Consider the following 17291-nt stretch of genomic DNA (forward strand, 5'->3'; position numbering starts at 1 on the left):
GCTTATGCAATTAGATATGGGACTTGATATTTCATCTTGATGACATAGCTGTTGCCACGGTTTATGATAACTAGGCAATGTTTGGGAATGAATAATCTTTGGTTAGCAGTCTATGCACATTCTGTATCTATGTTATGACATCTGTAAGCCAGATGGATTCTGATACTGTAGCTTTAACCCCCCTGCAGCTCTTATTGGACAAATATCCTCAATCACATAAACACCCTTGTTGGCAGCCTCAGAGAAATGAAAGATAGCTTGGAGCTCTGTAGACTGAACCTCCTTCTCACCCCACCCCCCCGGCTAGGGTAGCCAAGAGCCTGATTTTTGACCGGAAGTTGATGGGGTGGATCCTCGGAGGCAGAGGTGGGCAGGGGTGGGGTCTCGGGGGGGAAGAGGTTGGGCAGGGGAGGCTCCAGCACTCCTGCTGGAGTGTCCTGTTTTTAAATATTACCAGGTTGGCAACCCTAACCCACCACAATGGTATCATCTCCCAGATATAGCTGAGGCACATGGGTAGAGAGACTGTAGAGATTGCGTAGTCACTGCTCATGCTGTAGTTTTTCTACGGATAGAGACTGTTGGTTTCTCAGTCTGTCTGTCGGGCAACTTTTAAATAATAAAGCCACTAAAACATACCCAAAGTAGGCCAGATCCACAGCTGATGGAAATCAGGGTCGCTTCACTGAAGTCAAAAAGAAAAGGAGTACTAGTGGCACCTTAGAGACTAACCAATTTATGCTCAAATAAATTGGTTAGTCTCTAAGGTGCCACAAGTACTCCTTTTCTTTCTGCGAATACAGACTAACACGGCTGCTACTCTGAAACCTTTCACTGAAGTCAGTCAATAGCTCTATGCCAGTTTACATCAGCAGAGGACAAGGCCTGTTGAACAAGTGCATGTCCATTTTAAATGTCACAAATGTATGGCTCAAATTGTTAATTTGCTCAGTTCCAGAAAGTGGTGCTTATGCTCCTCTGCTTGACTTTTCTCCTATAATTAACTAACTAAATATAGAGAATAATTGATTATACAGATTTCTGGAGTGCCTGTGCGCTACTCCGCACAAGACACCCAGGCTAGTGAGTGCAATTTATGCCCTAGAATTAATGCAATATGATATGTCTGTTGATGCAACCTCAGAATTGACCTCGGGGTTCTTTTCTGGCAACCAGCAATCTGTCAAGAAATGAATAGCCAAGAACAGTGCCTAACTACCACAGCCTCTGTCACCAGGGAGATTGTTATTCTATTAAGTGAAATTTTCCTAATCTAATTGTGGTAACTAAATTTCTAATTGTATAATTAGCCACTGAAGTTGTGCCAGAGAAGTTACGTTAAAAAATGTTGGTTATTATTTCTCAATAGAGTAACTATAGGTTGACTATGTTAACTATTTTTTCCTCCCCTTAAGAACTGGGTGTTCCTAGGAAAACCCATCATATGAGCAAACTGACTTTAAAATACCACCGTTCTGATGCCTTGCAAGCCTTAGCTGAGGCTAATTAAAGTTAGTGGAGACAAATGATTAAGGCAGCAGGGAGATGTGTTCACTCCAGCACAGCCCGCTCTGCCAGACTCTAAAGAAACCAACTGGCAGGTGGAGAGCTCTGCAGATGGTCATGGTAGGCATATCTCCAGTGGTGCATAAATTGGCACATACCATCAGCATTTGACTCTGCCATGCTGCCTAGCAAGATTTATGGTTGATTACCCACAATTATAGCAGGAAATGAGAAAACATCTCAGCAGCACTAACCATCTCCTTCCAAAAGCAATACTTGGATCAAGCCTGAGCTGCTACTCTGCTCCCTAAACATTGTCTTGCTTTTGGGTTTTTACTTACTTTTTTCTCCCAGTTGCTGACAACTCTGGACCAAATTAACCCACGGTTTTTGCTGGCTTCTGGCACAGGGTTCCTGATATCCAAGAGTCTGCCCATGCAGCAGGGGGACTGTGGTGATGCAAGGCGGCCACAACCTCCTTTCTTTTTGAGGGAGTCAGCAACCATGGCTGCATCCACAGAAATGGATAGTCCTCCTCATGGAGGATGGCTGGGGGAATCAGTGCCTCTCTCGGCAGGCTTCATTAATGCAGCTGCTATAGAGCCAGTGGTGGAGATTGCAGCTGCCTTTCTCTAGAGAAAACCCAAAGACAGAGAGGACAGGCAGCAGTGCCATAAACTGGTTAGCCTTTGGTGAATCCTCTCTGGTGTGTAGCAGGGTAGGCTGGTGCAGGGAGGTACCATTTGCTCTCCCCTGCCCCAGGGGACTGAATTTGGCCCCTTTGACTTGGTTGAACTGAAACTGCAGAGGCACATGCAGTGGAAATACTCTGATGGACAAAAGTTTGCAGGATTAGACACTTGCTCTTTTTGGTGGAGAAAGAGGCAGTGGACCAGCTGATTCAATGCCAGGTTTTTCAGCCTAGCACCTACGTCTATCAAACCTTTTCACTACAGCCTGTTTAATGTCCACAGGCCCCACACAGCCTATGAACCACTCTGCTCTCATGTGACTGAGCATAAGAGGAGAATTACCCTCAGAAATGTATCTTCTTTTTAAAAAAGAAAAATTATGTTTGATTTTTGAGACACTGAGATTTGTCCCAGTTTTGCTACTTCGGCACGTGTCCCTCTTCCCCTGGCAAGTCTCAGGCATCACAAAACAAAATACAACTCTGAGAAAAAAGATTTATTGAAGTTTTTTGCTCTTCCTGACTGGTGATATCAAACTAAACCTTCAAGGTAAAAACCAGTAGTTCAGTGTCTTTAAAATGCACTTTACAGCTTTCTTGTGGAATCTTTCTGTTTTTCTTTCAGCTTCTTCTCTGTGTTTTGAAAGAAATCCATAAATGTCAGAGAGGCTGTTTTGACTCTTGATTCAAGACTGGTCATGCAAATGCTTACACATGTGAGGAATCCTACTCACAGGGGGAGTCTTGTTGACTACCCCTTGGGACAACAACATAACTAAAGAGGTGACTGATATGTGCAAGTGCTCCCAGGATCAAGAATTTGGGTTATGGAGAAAGAGACAAAAAGTTGGGGGGAGCAAGGGAAGACATTTCCACCATAGTTATACGAGTGTTTAGAAAGAGGCTTCATAGCTAGTTTCTGGATTTGCCTAGGAGCAGAACACTGAAGTGCCAATAGAGGCCTTTCCTATGTGTGTGTGTGTGTGTGTGTATAATCTGATTATCTGGGATACAACAGTGATGGGCAGCCTATAAATATCATAGACAGACAGTGTGAGACTGCTACCTATCCTCTGTACAGCAGGAGGGTACTGCATGTCATTGGGCACAAGGATCCCCCCTACCCACTGTAGATTGTACTGCACTGAACATTTAAGACGGTCTTCAGTCCCACGTCTGGTTCTGATTTGTGATGAATCTTTGATGGAAGTGGTTCCAAAAGAAAAAAGTTTTCAATAACAAAGTATTTTTCATTTTGAAAATGTACTGTACCTTTCATGTAATTGCATATTATCCAATTGTCTCACTGCAATTACATTATACACCTACTCTGAAGAAAAATCTGCTAGTTGCCCCACTACTGATCAACAGCTGATGTGGTCATTTGATCTGAGATGAGCCTTGGACTCTAGTCATTTAGCAATTTTGGTTTTAGCAGAGACGACAGGATAGTGACAGCAGAACAGGCTGCTAAGAAAAATCTTTTAAATAATAGGTGTAATATTCTGCTGTCCCCCTCTTCCTCAACCAACACAACGAGAGGTGATCTTACAAATTACAACCAGTATTTCCAACATGTGACTATAATGGACATTCAGCAAAAACAACCAACCACCAATAACCCTCAGTTTAACATACCATGGCTTGCCATGCCTTTTCTCCATTAGCTCAGTAAAGAAAGGAAGAAACTATTTTATAACTGGAAATGTGTTACGGTAGCTTAGACACTTTTAAGTCAGGTGTTCTTTCTTCAGAAACGTCATGCCACATAATGGTGTTTGTAAAATTAGTCACATTCCGTAAGACAACCTGATCTAACTCAAGGCAATTCAAGAAGCAAAGTATGCTAGAAGTGAAAAGAAATACCAATTCAGTAACCAATTTAAACAACACACGCCGCAAATTGTATAAAACATGAACATTTTATTCCAAAGAGCATACAAAGGAGGTATTCCCAGGACAGGCCTCGGAGCCCCTGGAAAGAAGCCTCTGTATGTGGGGATGAGATAGAAGGGGGACTTGTATGTGCAAATGTGCTTTGGGCAAACCTTTCTACCCCAAAACTCACTATTTATTTCCATCTCTTTAAATTTGGATCAGTTTCTGCCTACTTACACTGCCCAGATGCCTACATTTTTCACAACCCTGTGCCTCTGAGGGTTTTTTTTTAAATGTTCATCGTTGTGATGTTCATAAAATTTCTTACTACCTATAAGACAATGACAGCTTTTCTTCAAAAAAAAAAAAAAAAAAAAAAAGTGAAATCCTGTAAACCTCATTGCTAGCCCTCCTCCTGCTGCTTGAGGGATTTAATATCCTCCAAGGACAGCACAAGGTACTCTGTTACTTATGCACATCTATTCATTAAGTAGCATATTTCCCAGTAATGCACCCCCAACTCCATCACAGTTTCTCTTCTTCTTACCTGTACTACCACAGCCAGTTTCTATGGTGGCAAAGTAGGTGTGGAGTAGCTTGTAGTTCCATTAATAGTGAGCCAGGACCTGGTCAAGTACTCCTTTATTCAGCTGTTATACATTGATTAGCAGAGGTTTAAAAATTGGAATAGTTTCACTGTTTTAGATAAACCAGACATCTGGACCCTATAGTGACTCTATGAGCAACAGATATGGTGGGGGATCACACCTCCAGAGGAGGCTCTTGCTCTGATACCGTAATGATCCCTGAGCAAGTGCAGGGTTTTGCCTGCATGGAGCTCACTACAAGGTCAGGCCCATTCTGTATGTGGAACAAACACACAGACTTATGGGGTGTGCTTATTCCTTCTTTTTGGAGGTGCAGCATACCCTCACCATTGGCTCCAGTCTGCCAGGTGGGAACCTTTACTGATTAAACAGTAACAATAAGATAAATATTTTCACATTTATAGTACCCTCCATCCAAGGTTCACAAAGCACTTGACAAATGTAACTGAATTTACTCTTACAGCATCTGTGTACATAACTAGTATCTTCCCTATTTCATAGATAAGGAAATGTATGTGCTGAGAGGTGAAGACAGTTTCCCAGGGTCACAGAGTCTGTGGCAGAACCATGAAGAGATTTCAAATCACCTGACTCCCAGTTTTGTGCTTTCGCCACAAAACTATCCATCCTGTTCCCTCTCAGGTCTGCACAAAGGATAAAGACGATGTGGATAGGTTTGTTAATGATTAGATATGCTTACTTACTCCATTTATCTGCCTCTACGAAGATATTCAGTGGTGGAGGTTCTAAGGAATCTTAAGACCTACCTCACTTTGCTGAATAACATCAAACATTGCCTTAGATGAGCAGTTATAGGGCAAAGTATCAATGTTTTTTAAAATGTATCATTCCCTACAGTATCATCTTTTGTCTATATCTGTACTCTGAGATAGCAGTCCTAGCTATTTCGATACATGCCAGCTTCCATGGAATGCATCTCTGCACTGTGTCAATTTATATGCTGATGTGAAGTCAACTGTAATTCAGCATTTCCCTTCACAGGAGGAAAAACTTCATTTTTATCATACTTTTCGCAGCATGCAGTACCATCCAACTCTATATATGATGTTGCAGCTTCCAGAGTGGGGTTTTTTGTGTGTACTCGGGGAAAGGTGTAATACAATATGGTACATTTCTAGTCAAATACAGCACTGGATTATGCTAAAAGAATTTCTCTCCCCCACTATGGAATATGGATTAACCATTTAAAATTTATATCTAAATATAAAATGCCTTCTTCATTTTGTTAGGAGCAGTATCAGCTAAGAAGCTCTAGGCAACAGCAGAAAATTAAGGTATTTTCCTAACAAGAAATGTGATCTGCAACAGGATGGCAGGATCTGTGACTTGCACAGGGATGCTGGGCTCTTCTGTTGAGCTGTCGTGTGAGGATGATTTACAGCCCTGCATAAAGCTGCTGAGTTAGTTCTTGTCATAAATATAAAGGGAAGGGTAAACCCCTTTGAAATCCCTCCTGGCCAGGGGAAAGCTCCTCTCACCTGTAAAGGGTTAAGAAGCTAAAGGTAACCTCGCTGGCACCTGACCAAAATGACCAATGAGGAGACAAGATACTTTCAAAAGCTGGGAGGAGGGAGAGAAACAAAGGGTCTGTGTCTGTCTGTATGCTGGTCTTTGCCAGGGACAGAACAGGAATGGAGTCTTAGAACTTTTAGTAAGTAATCTAGCTAGGTATGTGTTAGATTATGATTTCTTTAAATGGCTGAGAAAAGAATTGTGCTGAATAGAATAACTATTTCTGTCTGTGCATCTTTTTTGTAACTTAAGGTTTTGCCTAGAGGGGTTCTCTATGTTTTTGAATCTAATTACCCTGTAAGATATCTACCATCCTGATTTTACAGGGGGGATTTCTTTATTTCTATTTACTTCTATTTTTTATTAAAAGTCTTCTTGTAAAAACTGAATGCTTTTTCATTGTTCTCAGATCCAAGGGTTTGGGTCTGTGGTCACCTATGCAAATTGGTGAGGCTTTTTATCCAACATTTCCCAGGAAAGGGGGGGTGCAAGTGTTGGGAGGATTGTTCATTGCCCTTAAGATCCAAGGGTCTGGGTCTGTAGTCACCTAGGCAAATTGGTGAGGCTTTTTACCAAACCTTGTCCAGGAAGTGGGGTGCAAGGTTTTGGGAAGTATTTTGGGGGGAAGGACGCGTCCAAACAGCTCTTCCCCAGTAACCAGTATTAGTTTGGTGGTGGTAGCGGCCATTCCAAGGATAACGGGTGTAATATTTTGTACCTTGGGGAAGTTTTGACCTAAGCTGGTAAAGATAAGCTTAGGAGGTTTTTCATGCAGGTCCCCACATCTGTTTTCTAGAGTTCAGAGTGGGGGAGGAACCTTGACATGGTGGCACAGTGGTGGGATTAACCTGAAATCATTTTGAGATCCAGTTGAGATTTTTTGAACTAGAAATACAGATTTTAAAAAGGAATTTTTAGGAAGTCCAGAAAGCAGCTTTGAAACTGAAAGCAGCTTGGTTTCTCTCTGCTTTGTGGCCAAGCAGAGACAAAAGGGGATTATCTTTGTGAATTGCAGGTTTTCTTTGCCTGGAGGCAGGGTACTTAACTCCTGCAGGGAAATTCACAGTCTTCCAACCCAGAGTTTGTTTTTTTTTCTTTTCTTCCTAAAAGTAAATAGGGGGTGTGTGTTCTACCCATTTGCCTGGAGACAAAAGTGGCAGGGGTTTTTTTTTAGGATTTTGATTTTTTTTGTTTTACAAGGAGCACAGGTTTGAAAAGGAATTTTTTTTTTCCTTTGGGCTGCTGGTAAGCAGGTTTCCAAGTAGTTGGAGGTTTTTTGCTTTGATTTGGGCCCAGAGCAGAGACAAGGGAATTGTCTTTTTCTGTAGGCTGACAATCACTATCAGAGAATAGGTATTCTATTCCAGCACAGCAAAATTTTACAGCCAAGTTTTGTTTGTTTATTTCTAAACCTTGGGTGTAAAGTTAGTTAAAAACAGAGAGGTTAGAATGACAAAATCCACGACTCGACAAAAGCTGGAATTAGCCAGATTTCAGGCTGCGGAAAAACAAAGGGAACATGAAAGACAGATAGAACTCATGCGGCTGAAAATGGAAGCAAGGGACAAAGAAATGGAAGCAAGGGACAAAGAACTGGAGGAGAAGGAAAAAGAGAGGAAGCATGTGGAGGAGGTGGAGAAGATAAAGGCTCAGCGGAATATCCCAACAAACCCTAGCAATCCTTCTCCAAGCACCACTTCCCATCCCAGAAAGTTCCCCACCTACAAGGCAGGTGATGATACTGAGGCCTTCTTAGAAAACTTCGAAAGGGCCTGCCTTGGGTACAACATCTCTACTGACCAATACATGGTAGAGCTGAGGCCGCAGCTCAGTGGACCCTTAGCTGAGGTGGCAGCTGAAATGCCTAAAGAACACATGAACAAGTATGAACTGTTTAAATCCAAGGTGAGAGTCAGAATGGGGATAACACCCGAGCAGTCTCGTCGGAGGTTCAGAGCCCTAAGGTGGAAACCAGACATGTCATTTACCCGACATGCCTACCACATTGTGAAACATTGGGATGCCTGGATATCAGGAGCAAGTGTTGAATCTCCAGTAAATTTGCCCTTCCTAATGCAAATGGAACAATTCTTAGAGGGTGTTCCTGAGGAAATAGAAAGATACATCCTAGATGGGAAACCCAAAACTGTAATTGAGGCAGGAGAGATTGGAGCCAGATGGGTGGAGGTGGCAGAGAAGAAGAAAACTGGTCGCAGTTGGAGCGGAGACCAGAAGGGACCACCCCAGACCACACCCTATTACCGGGGGCCGCCCAAAGCCCCACCTACCTCCCAAAGAGCCCTCCAGACCCCTTATCGTCCCACCACCCCGTTCTCCAGCAGCCCTCCTCGCCCCAGTGACCCGTCAGCTGGACGATGTTTTAAATGTAACGAGCTGGGGCATGTAAAGGCCAACTGCCCCAAGAACCCCAACAGATTACAGTTCATTGCACCGGAATCACACCAGAGGTCCACAGGCCCAGATACCTCCCAGATACCCTTGGAGCGGAGGGAAACTGTGAGTGTGGGTGGGAAGAAGGTCACCGCGTGGAGGGACACCGGAGCACAAGTGTCAGCTATCCATGCTTCCTTAGTGGACCCCAATTTAATCAACCCAGAGATCCAAGTGACGATTCAACCCTTCAAGTCCAACTCTTTCAATTTGCCTACAGCCAAGTTGCCTGTCCAGTACAAGGGCTGGTCAGGAATGTGGACTTTTGCAGTCTATGATGATTATCCCATCCCCATGCTGTTGGGGGAAGACTTGGCCAATCATGTGAAGCAGGCCAAGAGGGTGGGAATGGTCACCCGCAGCCAGGCTAAACAAGCCGCGAGGCCTAGCTCTGTTCCGGAAACTTCTATCAGGACCCAGTCAGAGGTGATGGACCCGGACCCCAGGCCAATGTCTGCAACAGCAGTAGTGGATCCAGTCCCAGAGACCCAGACGGAACCAGTCCTAGAACCGGAACCAGCCGAACAACCAACACCAGACCCCGTGTCAGCACTGAATCCAGTACTTGCAACCTCAACACCAGAGGGCCCCACCGAACCTGAACTGGCAGCAGCCGATAACCCTACACGAGAGGCTCAGCCGGAGCCTGAATCCCAACATAGTGCACCAGCAGAGAGCGGTTCACAGTCAACAGAAACAGCTCCATCCCCTATATCGCTTCCAGAGGGACCAAGCCTAGGTCCACAATCCCATGAGGAACTGATGTCCCCAGCATCAAGGGAACAGTTCCAGACCGAACAGGAAGCAGATGAAAGCCTCCAGAGAGCTTGGACGGCGGCACGGAGCAACCCACCGCCTCTCAGCTCTTCTAATCGATCCAGGTTTGTTGTAGAAAGAGGACTTTTATACAAGGAAACTCTTTCTGGTGGACACCAGGAAGACTGGCATCCTCAGAGACAGTTGGTAGTTCCAACTAAATACCGGGCCAAGCTCTTGAGCTTAGCCCATGATCACCCTAGTGGCCATGCTGGGGTGAACAGGACCAAAGACCGTTTGGGGGGGTCATTCCACTGGGAGGGAATGGGCAAGGATGTTTCTACCTATGTCCAGTCTTGTGAGGTGTGCCAAAGAGTGGGAAAACCCCAAGACCAGGTCAAAGCCCCTCTCCAGCCACTCCCCATCATTGAAGTTCCATTTCAGCGAGTAGCTGTGGATATTCTGGGTCCTTTTCCGAAAAAGACACCCAGAGGAAAGCAGTACATACTGACTTTCATGGATTTTGCCACCCGATGGCCGGAAGCAGTAGCTCTAAGCAACACCAGGGCTAAAAGTGTGTGCCAGGCACTAGCAGACATTTTTGCCAGGGTAGGTTGGCCCTCCGACATCCTCACTGATGCAGGGACTAATTTCCTGGCAGGAACTATGAAAAACCTTTGGGAAGCTCATGGGGTAAATCACTTGGTTGCCACTCCTTACCATCATCAAACAAATGGCATGGTGGAGAAGTTTAATGGAACTTTGGGGGCCATGATACGTAAATTCGTAAATGAGCACTCCAATGATTGGGACCTAGTGTTGCAGCAGTTGCTCTTTGCCTACAGAGCTGTACCACACCCCAGTTTAGGGTTTTCCCCATTTGAACTTGTATATGGCCGTGAGGTTAAGGGGCCATTGCAGTTGGTGAAGCAGCAATGGGAGGGATTTACACCATCTCCAGGAACTAACATTCTGGACTTTGTAACCAACCTACAAAACACCCTCCGAACCTCTTTAGCCCTTGCTAGAGAAAACTTACAGGATGCTCAAAAAGAGCAAAAAGCCTGGTATGATAAGCATGCCAGAGAGCGTTCCTTCAAAGTAGGAGACCAGGTCATGGTCTTAAAGGCGCTCCAGGCCCATAAAATGGAAGCATCGTGGGAAGGGCCATTCATGGTCCAGGAGCGCCTGGGAGCTGTTAATTATCTCATAGCATTCCCCACCTCCAACCGAAAGCCTAAGGTGTACCATATTAATTCTCTAAAGCCCTTTTATTCCAGAGAATTAAAGGTTTGTCAGTTTACAGCCCAGGGAGGAGACGACGCTGAGTGGCCTGAAGGTGTTTACTACGAAGGGAAATGTGCTGGTGGTGTGGAAGAGGTGAACCTCTCCATGACCCTTGGGCGTATGCCGAGACAGCAGATCCAGGAGCTGTGCACTAGCTACGCGCCAACGTTCTCAGCCACCCCAGGACTGACTGAACGGGCATACCACTCCATTGACACAGGTAATGCTCACCCAATTAGGGTCCAACCTTACCGGGTGTCTCCTCAAGCTAAAACTGCTATAGAACGGGAGATCCAGGATATGTTACAGATGGGGGTAATCCGCCCCTCTGAAAGTGCATGGGCATCTCCAGTGGTTCTAGTTCCCAAACCAGATGGGGAAATAAGTTTTTGTGTGGACTACCGTAAGCTAAATGCTGTAACTCGCCCAGACAACTATCCAATGCCACGCACAGATGAACTATTAGAGAAACTGGGACGGGCCCAGTTCATCTCTACCTTGGACTTAACCAAGGGGTACTGGCAGGTACCGCTAGATGAATCTGCCAAGGAAAGGTCAGCCTTCATCACACATCTCGGGCTGTATGAATTTAATGTACTCCCTTTCGGGCTGCGAAATGCACCCGCCACTTTCCAAAGACTTGTAGATGGTCTCCTAGCGGGATTAGGAGAATATGCAGTCGCCTACCTTGACGACGTGGCCATATTTTCGGATTCCTGGGCAGACCACCTGGAACATCTACAAAAAGTCCTTGAGCGCATAAGGGAGGCAGGACTAACTGTTAAGGCTAAGAAGTGTCAAATAGGCCTAAACAGAGTGACTTACCTTGGACACCAGGTGGGTCAAGGAACTATCAGCCCCCTACAGGCCAAAGTGGATGCTATCCAAAAGTGGCCTGTCCCAAAGTCAAAGAAACAGGTTCAATCCTTCTTAGGCTTGGCCGGTTATTACAGACGATTTGTACCACACTACAGCCAAATCGCTGCCCCACTAACAGACCTAACCAAAAAGAAACAGCCAAATGCTGTTCAGTGGACCGAAAAGTGTCAGAAGGCCTTTAACAAGCTTAAAGCGACACTCATGTCTGACCCTGTACTAAGGGCCCCAGACTTTGACAAACCGTTCCTAGTAACCATGGATGCGTCCGAACGTGGTGTGGGAGCAGTTTTAATGCAGAAAGGACCTGATCAAGAATTCCACCCTGTAGTGTTTCTCAGCAAAAAACTGTCTGAGAGGGAAAGCAACTGGTCAGTCACTGAAAAAGAATGTTACGCCATTGTCTACGCTCTGGAAAAGCTACGCCCATATGTTTGGGGACGGCGTTTCCACCTGCAAACCGACCATGCTGCACTGAAGTGGCTTCACACCGTCAAGGAAACTAACAAAAAACTTCTTCGGTGGAGTTTAGCTCTCCAAGATTTTGATTTCGACATCCAACACATCTCAGGAGCTTCTAACAAAGTGGCTGATGCACTCTCCCGTGAAAGTTTCCCAGAATCAACTGGTTAAAATCGTCCTTGAGATGTGGAAAATATTGTTAGTCTTTATGTACTTGGTAGTATATTTAGAGATGCATGTGTCTTATTAACTCTGTTTTTCCTAGAGCTCCAGGAAGAAATCCCAGCCAGTGTTTCACCCTAGCTGAGATTTGGGGGGCGTGTCATAAATATAAAGGGAAGGGTAAACCCCTTTGAAATCCCTCCTGGCCAGGGGAAAGCTCCTCTCACCTGTAAAGGGTTAAGAAGCTAAAGGTAACCTCGCTGGCACCTGACCAAAATGACCAATGAGGAGACAAGATACTTTCAAAAGCTGGGAGGAGGGAGAGAAACAAAGGGTCTGTGTCTGTCTGTATGCTGGTCTTTGCCAGGGACAGAACAGGAATGGAGTCTTAGAACTTTTAGTAAGTAATCTAGCTAGGTATGTGTTAGATTATGATTTCTTTAAATGGCTGAGAAAAGAATTGTGCTGAATAGAATAACTATTTCTGTCTGTGCATCTTTTTTGTAACTTAAGGTTTTGCCTAGAGGGGTTCTCTATGTTTTTGAATCTAATTACCCTGTAAGATATCTACCATCCTGATTTTACAGGGGGGATTTCTTTATTTCTATTTACTTCTATTTTTTATTAAAAGTCTTCTTGTAAAAACTGAATGCTTTTTCATTGTTCTCAGATCCAAGGGTTTGGGTCTGTGGTCACCTATGCAAATTGGTGAGGCTTTTTATCCAACATTTCCCAGGAAAGGGGGGGTGCAAGTGTTGGGAGGATTGTTCATTGCCCTTAAGATCCAAGGGTCTGGGTCTGTAGTCACCTAGGCAAATTGGTGAGGCTTTTTACCAAACCTTGTCCAGGAAGTGGGGTGCAAGGTTTTGGGAAGTATTTTGGGGGGGAAGGACGCGTCCAAACAGCTCTTCCCCAGTAACCAGTATTAGTTTGGTGGTGGTAGCGGCCATTCCAAGGATAACGGGTGTAATATTTTGTACCTTGGGGAAGTTTTGACCTAAGCTGGTAAAGATAAGCTTAGGAGGTTTTTCATGCAGGTCCCCACATCTGTACCCTAGAGTTCAGAGTGGGGGAGGAACCTTGACAGTTCTGCCCACTGTTTATTACTGACACAAGAATAAAAGAGGTGGATGTGACCCTGTGATCAGAGAGAACTAGGGATGCAGACAGGGAGATCCTGAAGAAGACCCTATGGACAGCCATGGTTAGGGAGAAAACTTAGGCTGAGGCTTATGTTCTGTTGTTATTACATCAGTTACCCTTCTCTGAGATTTGACTTTATTAGTAAGTATGACCTTACACAGTCTGTACAGGTTTCTGAGTAGCAGCCGTGTTAGTCTGTATCCGCAAAAAGAAAAGGAGTACTTGTGGCACCTTAGAGACAAATTTATTTGAGCATAAGCTTTCGTGAGCTACAGCTCACTTCATCGGTATAGACTTTTTGGGAGCAGGGTGGGAGTGCCACCTGGTCACACACTCCTACACTGGGATTCACACCATGACAATCTCTGATCTTAGTGTGAGTAATGTTAGAAATATACAACAGTTTAGCTGCAAATAAATGAGATGTATAAACAAAATTAGTGGCTCAGCTAGTGGCATTATATAAGCATGGGAGCCTTCCCAATACAAAGAATTATTGGACTCTTTCTTCGTACGCTCATCTGGCCAAAAAGACGTCCCTGTTTGGCGTGTCTTTCTGGCCACTTTGCACTTGATCTCTAGCATCAATTACAGATGCTTCCCCTCTTCCCCAGTTCAGGAAGGCATCCCTGTTCATGAAACACTCTAAGCACATGCTCAAGTGCTTTCCTGAATCGGAGCCACAATAAATATGGGGTTTACAAGGAACATATGCAAGCTGTTATGTGGGAGTGGGTATTGAGTTATATGTAGAGGAGAGCAACATGGTTCAGAGTGAAGGTGTGAGTGTAAGCACAAAGTTATCTTCCCATATGCCTCCCAAAATGTGTTAGGCCATTGCCTATCAGCATTTACCCTAGACAGACAGGGAGTCTGTGTATCAATGCTCAAGGTTCTCAAACCGAACATGTAAACACAAAAGAATCTGATTATTTTTAAACTATATTTTGCCAAGTTTTGCTCTCTCACCCTGATGTAAATTTGGAGTAACTCTGTGGAAGTCAATGGAGTTACAAGTGGATTGGTGCAGGTGTAACTAAGAAAGGAATTTGGTTGATTAAGTTTATAATCAATAGCCATATTGGCAGATGCTCAGTCCTCTACCTCATCATGGTTTCCTACTTGCCTACTGACCTGGGCAAGGGAAAATGAAGAGGAGGGGAATTGATTTCTGAAGAAAATGACAGCAGTACAGTCCACAGATGGGGATGAATCAGTCCTCTCAGGGCCCTTCATACTATCTCAGAATGTTTCTTTCCCTCCATCACCTTTCAGCCATGTTCACTGGATTTACTCAGTTGCAGGCAAAGAAAACCTACTAGCTTCTTTTTATAAGGTTTCAGCAAGAGGAACAAGATGGCAAAAGATATACAGGTGGAAAGAATCCCTCCCACGCTGCTTCCAGCTGCAAATGAAATTATATGAGGAAAACAAAGTTATACTTTTTTCCCCTGAAGACAGGAGCCTTGCTGTACATTGAAGAGAATAGTGCCATCTGCAGAGCCAGTCTCTTGAAGCTACTACAAGTTATAAGGGAATCAAATATTATTTATCCAGGATTAAAGTCAGTTCAGAATTTTCTATTCCATGGGCCTACTTTCATTTAAAAACCAAGACGGACTCTAACAAGGTTTGGCTGAGTTCCCCTTTTAACTTTTGCAAATTAGATGTTCCAAGGGGGTACATTTTCAAACTGGCATCAGAAAGTTGTATTCACAAATCCCAATTATTTGCTAATCAGAGATGCATCATTCCTGAGCACCACTTTGAAAATGTGCAACACAATATCTGAAATGTGTCATCCTGTTCTCTACGATGAGATAATCTCCCTGAATCTTGAAACGGGTTGCTGGAAAGAATCAGTGTTTTTGTGTATCCTTAAAGAAAGTCTAAGTCACGTGGAATTATAATTATGTTATAACAAAGTATGTTATGGTATAACAAAGTAGCAGCTGATCTGGGCATGAAATTATTATACTGGTGTGAGCTGAAAACGTTTTAGACTCGTATGTGTCACAAGAAAAAAAACGATATGGGGCTGAGAGGTGGCAAAAGCAGACGTACGGTCACTTTTTTTTTTTAATAGCATTGGCAATTGAGCAGTTGAATCAGTTCAGCAATCAGAAATACAATAAGGAAGACAACAAAAGAAACAGAGAAATGAGATGTGAAAAGTTTAGTGACAGAATTCACTGACTCAAGAGAAGTAAAATCATTGCACTGAAATGCACACTAACCATATAGGGGTTTGAGTCCAGGAAACAGCTAAATGGGATCTCAAAAGATAACAAAAGAGAACCAGAAAGAGAATCAAACAAAAATAAAATCACATTATTAAGCAATCTGACAGTAATGATTACTTTGCTTATTGGTTAAATAGACTTGCATAGTAAATATAGTTTTATAAATACAATAAATTGAAACACTTTGGGTTGATAGTATCATTAGATGAATATAATAACATCTGAATGCTGAATTTGGCTGCTGTGCATTTCAGCTGAAACTGCTGCCTCTCTTGATGTGCGATTGTCTTTAAAAGAATTTGCCCATAAAAAGGTAGTTACCGAAGGCAAAGCGATAGTTGCAATAGTTAATATCAGTGATGTAATTATATTATGAGTTGTGCTGATATCAGTAAGCACTAAATGCAACTAAGAGCAAAGGTTTGGCAGTGGACTGTCTTTGCCACAAATTGATTCAATAATAAGCTTAAATAATACCGAGTGCTTTGTCATTAGGAACAGCATATTATTGGGTTATTATATCATATATGGCTACAACAACTGTGTGTTCTTTATTCAGCATTATCCAAAATGACTGCAATGTTTTTGAACATCCATCCTGCAGTCCTTAGATTAAGGTCCCCTTGAGGCCAGGGCGAGGATAGTCTGAATAAGGTCTGCAGGATCATTCATTGATTTTTTCAGAGGCGGACATTTTGAGGAGATGAGGAAATTCTCTCTCTCTTAACCATCTGCTCTCTGGCGCTAATATTCCCAGCCTGGGAACCACCTTTTGAGACCACATAGGTTCAAATGCCAGGAGCACGCAAATCAGATTCAGTTCTATGCTTCTTTTACATCTCAAGCAAACAGCACCATCTCTGAGGTCTCTCAGTGCCTGGACAATGCTAAACATAGGCAAGATTAAAGGTGGTACTGGTGGGGAAAGGGGAAATGCTATTACAGTAGGTGTTGCCCTCCATTGAGGGCATCTACTGTTGGGTCATCGCTATAGCTCTAATTCTATGCGTTTCTTTGCACTCCATATTACTACAATATCTGTAAAAAGAAAAGGAGGACTTGTGGCACCTTAGAGACTAACCAATTTATTTGAGCATAAGCTTTTGTGAGCTACAGCTCACTTCATTACATTAGTTAGTCTCTAAGGTGCCACAAGTCCTCCTTTTCTTTTTGCGGATACAGACTAACCCGGCTGCTACTCTGAAACCTACAATATCTGTGATTCGCTGAAATATCCACATCTGTGAAAAAACACACTCTTCCACATCTGCTGATTACGAGATTGCATTCAGTCCTATTGGACTCAGACTTGGCACAGTTATTCATATATTTGTGATCTTCAGCTTCACTTATTGCAATGCACAACATGTAGGAAGCAAACCTCTGACTTTAAAAATGCTTAAAATGGTTCAGATTTGGTCATTTACTCTGTAACACAGGCTGCCAAGAACACATCACCCAGTGCTTCACTACCTGCAATATCTCCCCATTGAATAGAGAGCCAAATTTAAGATTTTGGATTTTAAACTTTAAAGCTCTCGCTGGGATTAGCCCAAGCCACCTGAAGGACTGCCTCAGAGTCCAAGATCATAGCTTTCACTGGAACATTAGTACACTCATGTCTGAAGAAGACAGAGCTTCCTAGACAACTGTCCCATGATAGTGGAACTCACTCCCAGAAGATATAAGAACCAT

At 43.6% G+C, this 17291-nt stretch overlaps 1 protein-coding gene across 2 annotated transcripts in view; it reads left to right on the forward strand.

Moving 5' to 3' along the window:
- SHISA9 (shisa family member 9) overlaps positions 1-17291 on the forward strand; it is a 248845-nt gene that overhangs the window by 173031 nt on the left and 58523 nt on the right. The gene's annotated exons all lie outside the window — the stretch shown is intronic.

Source organism: Caretta caretta, chromosome 10 (genome assembly GCF_965140235.1).
Source record: "Caretta caretta isolate rCarCar2 chromosome 10, rCarCar1.hap1, whole genome shotgun sequence".
NCBI classification, from domain to species: Eukaryota; Metazoa; Chordata; order Testudines; family Cheloniidae; genus Caretta; species Caretta caretta.